The 12122-nt window shown below is 39.3% G+C and overlaps 1 pseudogene; it reads left to right on the top strand.

Moving 5' to 3' along the window:
* The first annotated feature begins 3723 nt into the window (after positions 1–3723).
* On the top strand, positions 3724–4595 carry LOC148098559 (uncharacterized; annotated as a pseudogene).
* The last annotated feature ends 7527 nt before the right edge of the window (positions 4596–12122 follow it).

The following is a 12122-nucleotide window of genomic DNA, read 5'->3' as shown; positions in this document are numbered from 1 at the left end:
TGGAGAAAAAGTAACACATCATCCGCATAAAGGCTGATTTTATGTTCCACGTTCTTGCATTTTATGCATTACTGTAATCCTAATCCATAACTTTAACATGGAAGGGAAGTCATGTTCATCCAAAATCAAAAAACAAAAGAAAGAAAAATGTTGACAGCTGGGATAGGCTCCAGCGCCCCCCGCGACCCTGAAAAGGATAAGCGGAAGCGAATGGATGGATGGATGGATATTATAGATGTTTTAAGGCTGTAAAACCCCTCACTATATACTTTATACACTATTCTCAGACAGGTACAAACATTTTCACAATTTTCTCTCTTGTTCAAACACTCTCACAGTTTAAACCTTGGTAGAAAAATAAGTCCAGTATTATAGAATGAAACCAAAAGCACCCACGGTTGCCTTTGAAGGTGCAAAATGTGTCATCGACCTTGTTGTGTTCATTGGGGAGAAAACTTAAAAACATACAGTACAACACAGCTAGTGATCAAAGATTTATATAAATTTGACAAGCTGAACGCATTCTGTACTGTACAGGAGACACGGCACAGGATTGATTGACAATGGTCTACAGCCAATCAGGACGCAGAACACAATGCACTGTAAAAAAAAAAAAAAAAAAAAGGAAAATTGCACAAAAAAAAATCAGCAAGGCTGCGAAAAGTGAACAGCGTTATAGCGAGGGACCACTGTAATCATGATAAATTATGATACATCTGTAGATTTTTCAATTACACATTCGGGGTCAGAAATGTCATTTTCTACTGATTCAGATTTGGGAAGATCAACAAAGGCCACTGAACTCACTCTTGCACTCATGAACCCACTGTGTCATGACTTTTGCTTTTTCTACATATGGAGCATTACTCTGATCGAAGTAGACATCAGAGGTATAAACAGTAACAATAATGACTGTAGTGTTCTGTTGCAGAGTGTAGCAACCCTGATTAAACACCAAGCTAAACCTCTGTCAATGAATACACGAGTCCGAGTAGAGTTGACTTTTTACGCAGAATCTTCATTTGACAAGCGGTGAAAACTGTAGTTGAAAAGAAATACAGAATAGAAAAAATGATCGTTTACATAAATATTGCATCACGAAATAACTCAAAATGTGACCTTACACCTTTGTGTTAGCTTTAGCAACAGTAATGATCATCAAAACTGCCTTTTTTAACATGTACAAATCAACCTCCATGAATCACAAATAAAATATAATTTTTAACAAATACCGCTATTTATGCCTTTTTAACACCTTCATCATGAAATATATACACTTACGGCGTTGCCTGAACAATGTTCCCAAGTGGATGGCTGTGGATAAGCCTCAGCGCAAGACCACATGTCACTCTCCCTCTTAGAGCAACCAGGAAGAGGAATTAAACAGGAAATGAAGCAATACAGGTAACCCACCAGGAAGTGAGGTTACTAGCAAGTTCACCTTCAAAATTAAAGCTTCTTAACATTTTTTAACTCTTTTTACTGTTCTTTTTAACTTAAAGACATACAAAATAATTATTTTAAAGCAAACATTAAAGATAAATGACAAAAATGCCTTTGAGGCATCACAATGACTTCTATTAATTAATAATTCTAAATATTAGATTTTAACATTTTTTTTAACTTTACTCTCAAGTCTGTTTTAAGACTGCATTCATTTTTTATGTCCACAAACAAGTCCACAACCCCTTTATCCCCATTTGCACAATTCATTGTGTCAAAATTTAAAACACTGGAGTGGCAGCCTACGGAATCTCCAACCAGTGAGACCATTTAGGGCACATATTGGCAAGTGTTTCACTTTAAGTGAACAACCTAATTCATTTGAATAGATGTGATAAGGTGCCCCAGCAAAGTTGCTCTTTATGTGGTTCTAAAACACCACTGCTACACTAGTGATGACACCCATGCTGGACTTTAGAGGGCTTTCAATGCCATTACTACACAAAATAATTAGGAATTTGTTCAATCACAGGTCCCAGAGAGATACATGTAGCTGTACCCATTTCCCCAGAGAGGTAAAAGTGACCTTCTACTTACAGGACGGTCGGCCTAAACAGGAGGTTGCCCTTCATCATGCTGTCTCACATTCTGAGAATGTATTATATGTCCGTACTATTTAGTGCCTTCCATGATGCATTAGAAGTAAAGTGACTACAATGTTCATCTCTCGAGAGGACTGAATCCCTGTGCCAGAGACCAAAGTGATAATTCACTTCTGAAGCCATTTTAGCAAATACTACATTATTAGGCTGAAAAGATTGCTATGTCCGTCTTTGGGTCCAATGCACCTAGACAATTACAAAAGTAAGCCATGCATATCAGTCATGCGCTGGCTAGAAATAAAACCCAGCCATTGCTTTTCTCATGATGCATCCATATAAGCTTGTTTGGGAAATTGGATACTGTGGCAATCATTTATTACTCATCACTCATCTCTGTCTCTTTCTCATTATAGACAGGTGTCACCTTTTATTTGTAAAAATCTTCATTTTTTTTATACTTCCTAACAAGGATGAGCACAGGCAGAGTAATCTGTGATGGAATTCAAAATCTAGCCTGACAAAACACTGGTTTCAGGGTACTTATTTGTGTTTTTCCCCACACTCTGCATGCTAACAGCAAAGAGAAAGGTAGAGAGAATTTTTTCCCTGAGTGAATGATTGATTGAGTGAATGACAAGAGAATGATTGCTTCAAAAACATTGAATACACAGGACCACTTGCTTCTGAACTTGGCGTATGTAAGACAAACGAAAACCTGAATCTTGCTTTTTCAGTGATACAATAAACATACTTGCTATTCATTAATGAGATATTTCATTTTTTAAGTGTGTTAAAATTTTGATACGTTCACAAAAGAAAAAATAAGGACATTTGCAATGTTTTGCCTTCCCCGACACCCTCTTAGATCCATAGAGGTTGGTATCCAGTTCTGTGGTTTTGTCAGTCAGGTCTGGCAGCTCTATGGCAGTGCGTAAGCATTTGCATCATTTTGTCCAAAGGTAATCTTAAATGTCAGCTGTTAAGATGCTCTGCTTCAAATTTTGAAAAAGTAGCTGCTAGCTGAGTACGGCCCTGCACCAGTGGTGGTGAGGCCCACTAAGGAGATGAAGAATGAGCCAAGTACTGCAACATCTAGTTTTTAATTTGTCTTAGACCTTTGTTTAAATAAGTTTGGATCAATATAAATTATGACTCTGTCTATTTTAGAAAAAAAAGATAGCTAAAGTAGTTAGTAGTTAGAACTGGTGTAATAACAGTGCATGTATTTACAGTGAAGCAAATGTCAATTATGATAACAACAGTGATTGTGAGTTGTGGTCCAGGGCTCCAATATTCACAAAATCCAAAGAAACTCTTCTTCACGGGAGTTCTAAACCCTGTACCTTTTAGGCTTCAGCTCACCACAACTGTGAATTTGATAAGTGGAAAAAGACTGCTGACTCTTGGTGGCGCTGTCGCTTGGTGTTCACTCTCTCTGCGGTAGAGTATCACTTCCTGTTCCTGCTCAAACACAGTAGTGTTTTTGAGTAGCTTTTCTGCTTAGCAATTTAATTAAAAACTTTTACATACATTCTTTTTTCATAGTATAATCTTCACGTGCTTCTTCCGAAGCACACTTTCTGTGTAATCACTACCTAATTTATAGCCAAAGTATTCACTCACCGTGTCTTTACTGTTTCGCTAGCATAGCTTAGCACATAGCCGACTCGCTAGCACCATGGCTACTTCACCTGTCCCTCCTGCACTTTCCTGCTCATTGTGTCAGATGTTTAGTTACTCCTCGGCCTCCTTTAGCAGTAATGATACTTGTAACAAATGTAGCATATTTGCAGCTCAGGAGGCCAGGATTACTGAATTGGAGACTCAGCTTCACACCCTTCATTCACCCGTAGCTAGCCAGGCCCCTGTAGCTGGTTCAGCCGAAGATAGCGTAGGCCCCACTAGCTGTTCCCCGGCAGACCCCAAGCAGCTGGGTAAAGAGGGTGGCTGGGTGACGGTGAGGAGGAAGCATAGTCTTAAACAGAAGCCCCAGGTACACCACCAACCTGTTCATCTGACTAACCGTTTTCCCCCACTCGGCAACACACCCGCCGGGGGTCAAGTCTGGTAATTGGTGATTCTGTTCTGAGACATGTGAAGCTAGAGACACTGGCAACCATAGTCAATTGTCTTCCAGGGGCCAGAGCAGGCAACATTGAGGAAAATTTAAAACTGCTGGCTAAGGGTAAACGTAAATTCGGTAAAATCATAATTCACATTGGCAGTAATGACATCCGCTTACGCCAATCGGAGTTCACTAAAATCAATATTGAATCGGTGTGTAACTTTGCCAAAACAATGTCGGACTCTGTAGTTTTCTCTGGTCCCCTCCCCATTCAGACCAGGAGTGACATGTTTAGCCGTATGTTCTCCTTAAATTGCTGGCTGTCTGAGTGGTGTCCAAAAAACGATGTGGGCTTTATAGATAATTGGCAAACCTTCTGGAGGAAACCTGGTTTTGTTAGGAGAGGTGGCATCCATCCCACTTTGGATGGAGCAGCTCGCATTTCTAGAAATATGGAGAAATGTATTAAACCCCCCAAAATATGACTATCCAGAGTTGGGACCAGGAAGAAGAGTTGCAGTCTTACACGCCTCTCTGCAGCTTCTCTCCTCCTGTTACCCCCCCAAAACCCCATTTCCACTCAGACTTTTGTCCCAAACAAACAAAAAACAAACTAAAAACCATCAATAAACAACTTAAACATAAAAAATAAAAAAACACAGTATCCACATCTGAACCAAAGAGTAAAACAGTGAAATGTGGATTATTAAATATTTGGTCTCTCTCCTCCAAGTCTCTGTTAGTACATGACCTATTAATTGATCAACAAATCGATTTACTCTGCCTTACAGAAACCTGGTTGCAGCAGGGTGATTATGTTAGTTTAAATGAATCAACACCTCGAGTCATCCTAACTACCAGAAACCTCGAAGCACAGGCCGAGGGGGCAGTGTGGCAGCAGTTTTTTCACACCAGCCTATTAATCAACGAAAGACCAAGACGGACTTTTAATTCATTTGAAAGCCTGATGCTTAGCCTTGTCCACCCCAGCTGTACTCCAGCTGGGGTGGAAGAAACCAGTCTTACTTCTTATCATCTATGCTCAGTGATGGGAATAACGACCTTACAACTAACGGCGTTACTTTTTTCAGTAACGAGTAATCTAACTAATTACTATTCCTATCGTTACAACACCGTTACCATTACTAACAAGAAAATGCGGTGCGGTCGCGTTACTATTTTTCAACAAACAGACGGTTGAAGCTGTGTTCAGCTTACCGCAACCTATATCAGTTGCACGGAAGTAGCTGTAAGTAATCTGGGCGCTACAGCTTTAAGCAGCTGCGCACGCTCCCGCGGGCAGCAATCACTTTCTGGTAGACAAATCACTTTTTGGCACAACCCCCTTGAGCTAGGGGGAAAACAATTGCATGAGTGCTGCTGTTTGACTGAGGAAGAATATAGTAGTCATGGTAAGCCAATCACATGACCACCTCAAGATGACAAAGCAACAAGGTGCTATATATCAGTTTTTAAATTGTGTTGATAGGCCACATAAAACCAGAGTCATGATAAACAATATATACGCAGTGTTTTCTTCTCAATATTTTCATCACATTTGCTGTCTAAGGACAGCGCTAGCAAGCACTCTCTGCTTATGACCAAAAAATAAAAAAGTAAAACAAAAAACGCCCGTTCATGTTGGTGAAAAATGCACCATGTCGACCAATCAAAAAATGATATGGCGAGATGACATTTGGTTGTTTAAGGAAGAGGGGGAAGTTTTTGGAGTGACGGCGAGAAAGAGAGAGAGCGAGCAAGCGAGAAAGAGCAGAGAGAGCGAGTTTTGAGACGTGAGAGATTTGTGACGTTTAGCGTGTTTGGAGTGTGTAGTTAGTGTGTTGTCTTGTGTAGTTAGTGTGTAGTGTTGTGAATAGTTTTGTGTTGTGTGTCAGAACAATGAGGTGACTGCTGTCTCCAGGTAGAAAACAGGAGTGATACACCTGCTGCCGTCAGACCTGCAGGTGTCAGGTTGTGATGTTCTCCTTTATAGTGGACAGAAATTATTTTTTTGGAGTGGCAAAAATAATTTGTGTGGCATCTTATTGAATGCAGAACCCCTGATTGTTATGTAAATAGTTTGAAATGGTTATAAAAAAAAAAGAGTAAAAGGTAAATGGCTGCAAATAACTTGTTGTTTGCAAAACTTGTGCATATGATTTTAAAATTTACATTTATATTTGCATTTAAGGTTATGAAATATTATTCAATGAACATGTTTGTGGTTTTTACAGTGAAAATATCACCTTTTCTACTCGGATTTGATGTTTTTTGTCTGATTTTAGATCAATTGTGTTAATACAGTATATCAAAATGAAAACATAACTGTAAATTCAGACACGTGAGGTTGTGCTGAAAAGAATGATACCAAACAAGGCAAAGTAAATAGTTTTTAAAGGTGAAATGTCGAGGTAAAGTCAAAAGTAGTTAAAACGGCCAATTATACCCTGGACACAAGAGGCTTAAACATTTTTTTTATTAAAGTAACGCAATAGTTACTTTTCAAGTAATTAATTACTTTTAGAATCTGGTAAATCAGTTACTAACTTAGTTACTTTTTTGAAGAAGTAACTAGTAACTATAATTAATTACTTTTCAAAGTAAATTGCCCAACACTGTCTATGATCCACCTGGGCCTTACACAGAGTTTCTGTCTGATTTCTCAGACTTTTTATCTGATTTATTGCTCAGCTCAGAAAAAAATAATTATTGTGGGTGATTTTAACATTCATGTAGATGCTAAAAAGGATAGCCTCAACATGGCATTTAATCTGCTGTTAGACTCAATTGGCTTCTCTCAAAATGTAAAAGAACCCACCCACCACTTTAATCACACTCTAGATCTTGTTTTAACATATGGCACAGAAACTGAACATTTAACAGTGTTTCCTGAAAACCCTCCCCTGTCTGATCATTTCCTGATAACATTTACATTTACAATAATTGATTACACAGCAGTGGAGAGTAGACTTCACCACAGTAGATGTCTTTCTGAAAGTGCTGTAACTAAGTTTAAGAATATAAGAATATAATCCACCCACTGTTATCATCTTCAATGCCCTGTACTAACATAGAGCAGAGCAGCTACCTGAACGCTACTCCAACAGAGGTCAACCATCTTGTAAATAGTTTTACCTCCTCACTACGTACGACTCTGGATACTGCAGCTCCAGTGAAAACTAAGGCCTCAAATCAGAAGTACCTGACTCTGTGGCATAATTCTCAAACACGCAGCCTAAAGCAGATAACTGGTAAGCTGGAGAGGAAATGGCGTGTCACAAATTTAGAAAATCATCATTTAGCCTGGAGAAATAGATTGTTGCTTTATAAGAAAGCCCTCCGCAAAGCCAGAACATCTTACTATTCATCACTGATTGAAGAAAATAAGAAAAACCCTAGGTTTCTCTTCAGCACTGTAGGCAGGCTGACAAAAAGTCAGAGCTCTATTGAGCCAACCATCCCTTTAATGTTAACTAGTAATGACTAGGGCTGTGCGATATGACCAAAATCTCATATCCCGATATAAGAATTCAATCGTCTCGATAACGATATAAATCACACAAATGTAACATTTTCTGTAAATTCTGTGAATCTTGGGCAGCTCGACTTGCGGGAAGTGTTTCCAGCTGTGCGTCATGTAGCTGGAGTCGAGTGTTTTAACAGATGCATGAAACTATATATTTTTAGACATAAGTTGTAACAGCTGCCCTTTTCTTTGTGAGTATTTATTACACGGCGTGCTACGGGGAAAAGCCTGTTCTAACGTTTGAGTCTAAGGTTTATTTTTTAGCACCTGGTGGTTCTTTTTTACTTCTCATCTGTAAATAATCTGCTCTTTTACGTGATTCAGTTTATTTTGAAAAGTCTCAACAGGATCTTGAGCTTTATTGTGAAAGGTTTATGTGGAACAGAAACAAGCGGACACGCGATGGTGTTACAGTCGTTGTTGCTAACCACAACGCATAAAAACAGGCGCTTGTCTGTTTGTAGTGTGGTTATATTAAATATATGAGAAAGAGAGAACTTTAAGAAATTAATATAGCCACTACAGTGACCATCAAAACCTACCATAGAACCAAAGCCGCCAGCGCTTATATTATATTTTTACATGCTGTAGTGCCATTTTTGGGAGCATTTCAAGTTGATATACATCAATACAACCATTATAGCCCAAATTTTAATAATATGTATGCATTAAGTGCATAGTAATTACATAAATTGCAAAAAAGTGCAACAAACTACTAAAAAATTTAGTTTTTGTTTTTTTAACATATATTTCTAGTTAGAGAAATTTAAGAGGCTTATCCCTCAAAACTGTAAATACAAAAAAGTTGCACAAAATAGTTTCCCACCACAGGAAATTTATTTTAAATGTCTTCATAGTTCTATTTTGAAATACACCACTTTTTACATACTGCAGGAAAAACGAAAATAAATATTATAATGCAAATTTGCAAAAAAACAGTATATGCATCAAAATAAACTATTTCCAGCAGTGCAATTTGAGTCCTAAGCATCCCAGAAATAACACAGAAAGTCATAAAGTCAAACATAACTTTTAAAAACACCAGTATAGGTTCATGAGGTCCTGATGGTAAAAAAAACTATATTTCCGCACAATGACGTCACTTCCGGTTTCGGGCAGGTCATGGCGGACATGTGATAGTTCGCGCTGATGGACATAGGAAGTGTTACGAACAGCTGATCGGATCGGCAAAGCCTGTTTCTGGAATATTATATTTTTGTTGCTGCAAGCGCTTTTTATGCAAATTTTGCAAAGCCATATGTGGAAGGAAACTGTGACCTAGGAAAAGCTGATGGCATAAGATGTAAGTACAACTCCACCGGTTTCATATGAAAAAAAAATTATTGCGCTAGCTTATGTGGTTGCAGTGCTAACGGGATTTAAAAATAGTTACGCAAAACAGAGTGGGCCTGCTCCGACCGGCTTTAAAGGGTTAAAAAGCCATCCCTAGACCCAACTGTCTAAGCTAATTATAGGCCAATCTCCAACCTTCCTTTCATATCAAAAATCCTTGAAAGCGTAGTTGTCAAACAGCTAACAGATCACCTGCAGAGGAATGGCTTATTTGAAGAGTTTCAGTGAGGTTTCAGAGCTCATCACAGCACAGAAATAACTTTAGTGAAGGTTACAAATGATCTTATGGCCTCTGACAGTGGACTCATCTCTGTGTTTGTCCTGCTAGACCTTAGTGCAGCGTTCGATACTGTTGACCATAATATCCCATTACAGCAATTAGAACATGCTGTAGGTATTACAGGTACTGCGCTGAAGTGGTTTGTATCATATCTATCTAGTAGACTCCAATTTGTTCATGTAAATGGAGAGTCCTCTTTACACACTAAGGTCAATTATGGTGTTCCACAGGGTTCAATGCTAGGACCAATTCTGTTTACATTATACATGCTTCCCTTAGGCCAGGGGTCGGCAACCCTAGGCTTGCGTGCCACAGCTGGCACGCGAAGGGTTAACTGATGGCACGACCATAGCTGGACTGGCCATCGGGCATACCGGGCATTTGCTCTGTGGGCCGATGATTTTTTTTTTGTAACGGTATAAACAACAAAAGGTGGTGGATTGGCCAGCTGGATGTTGACCAGTGTGTAAAAATAACTCAGTTGTTTGGTGGTGGCTATGGCGTAGCTTCCACAGATTCAGTAACATTAGCAAGTGGTGGAGGCCAGTAGGTGGATGAGGGAGAGGGGAGGCAGGAGGAGAGACCCGAGGCAGCCGCCGGTCCGAGTGTCAGGTGAACTGAACTTCAGGTAAGAAGTTATGACCTGCAGTCTATCTGGGTCAGATATAAACCAAGTTTAGGTGGAGTTTATTTTTGCAGTGCTGACTGTTTACAGTCAGTTACAATAACTCGTACTGCATGCTAGCTAGCATGACAGAGATTCTATACAGCTGGGTGGGTGCTATGATGTTACTGATAGTGAACTTTATTTTATTCATAAGGTTAGTTAGTAGAGTTGCCAACCGACCGGTAAAAAACAGAATCGTCATGATATCGGTTTGGATATGTGGTGAGAGGGAAACACGAAGATGAATCATCAGAGCTGAACAGGTGATGGAGAAACAGGCTTATCTTTTAGGTGACATGAATGAGTTGAAGAGAAGTTATGAACTGTTTCTGAGAGACAAATAACACCAGGATCCTTTTCTAAGTAGCTGACAGCTGGTAACTGTGCAGGGGTGGGTCTAGCAAAGTTTTGCCAGGGGGCCAGGTAGGGCATTAACAGGGAAAGGGGGAAACAAAGAAATACTTTCTTATTCTCATTTAAAATGTCTAGCTTTTATTAAATAATTATCTGAAGCTTACAACCAAAGTTTTTATCTGATGTAAAATGTATAGAAATCATACATATACCAACAAGACAGTGTATATTACTGTCACCACAGCATTTGTTTTCATTCAAAGGCTTTATGGCTTTAATACCTGGTGGGCCGGTCTCTAGTCAAAATACCCGGGCTGTTTTTTTGTCCCAGTCCAGCCCTGGGCCCGACACGCAGTGAAATAACCTGAAAAGGCGCATCAAAAAATAAATGGCACATCGCAAATCAGCTCGCATAGACACATTAGTTGTGCCGCTTCTTAATGATGGTATCTTAGCTAACAACCCCAACTACCACATTCAACTTGTAATTGGCTAAAAATAACCTAGCCTTTGGTGAGAGGGACATTGTTAGCTTTCCACATTCCGACACTTCAAAAGCTTCAGGAGCTTTCCGCTCAGCACAGCATCAGCACCACGGAAATACACGGATACATCCGTAGACTCGAGACAGAATTCACAAGGCGTTTTTGGGACTTTCAGGTGTATGGACCAATGTTTTCTTTTCTGATCAAACCAGAAATCTTTAATGAGCAGCTAGATTTGTCTCGCATTAACTGGCTGAGTTAATGCCAGTTAATGCAACATTGAAGCAGCTGGAATCCATAGATGTGCGTGTTCATGGAGCTTGCATTTTCACCTGCTGGACATCACTACCTGACAAGTTTAACTGTCTTCAGAACATTGCAGAGGCCTTAATAACAGTATTTGGCTCTACATATCTGTGTGAGCAGATGAGTGTCCTCAGGTAGCCGTCTGAATGCTGGACACTCTGAGACATGTGTCTCTAAGTGGGAGACCAGAGATCACATTAACATGTGTATCTCTGTATTAACAAACATGGCATATTGGCTTTGTTTATTTTTCTTATCATTGTTGTGAGGAGACCATAAATAGCATTTGCATTTTCTGCTGTACAGTCCATTTGCAGTTCTTGTTATGGATAAAAAGTGTCTTTTTTTGTTTCAAAATAGCTGATAACTATTCGCTGATAGCTGCCAACATCTGCGAACAAATATAATTCTATAAAGAGGTTCTATATATTGTGTAACTGTTAATATAGAGCGTTATTACATTTTGTGCTAATGCAATCATATGGCACACTAACATCTGAGGAAATTTTAAATGGCACTCGCCATCAGAAAGGTTGCCTACCCCTGCCTTAGGCAGTATCATTAGAAGACATAGTATACATTTGCACTGCTATGCAGATGACACCCAGCTCTATCTGTCCATGAAGCCAGATAACACACACCAATTAGTTAAACTGCAGGAATGTCAAGACATAACGACCTGGATGGCCACTAACTTTCTGCTTCTTAATTCAGATAAAACTGAGGTTATTGTACTCGGCCCTGAAAAGCTTAGGAATATGGTATCTAACCAGATTCTTACTCTGAATGGCATTACCTTGGCCTCCAGTAACACTGTGAGGAACCTTGGAGTCATTTTTGACCAGGATATGTCCTTCAACGCACATATTAAACAAATATGTAAGACTGTGTTCTTCCATTTGCGCAACATCTCTAAAATTAGAAATATGCTGTCTCAGAGTGATGCTGAAAAACTAGTTCACGCATTTATTACTTCCAGGCTGGACTACTGTAATTCATTATTATCAGGATGTCCTAAAAACTCCCTGAAAAGCCTCCAGT

This window comes from Neolamprologus brichardi, chromosome 15 (genome assembly GCF_056152115.1).
Source record: "Neolamprologus brichardi isolate AB-2024 chromosome 15, ASM5615211v1, whole genome shotgun sequence".
NCBI classification, from domain to species: Eukaryota; Metazoa; Chordata; class Actinopteri; order Cichliformes; family Cichlidae; genus Neolamprologus; species Neolamprologus brichardi.
The sequence above is the reverse complement of the archived record's forward strand: the minus strand, read 5'-3'. Positions and strand labels throughout refer to the sequence as shown.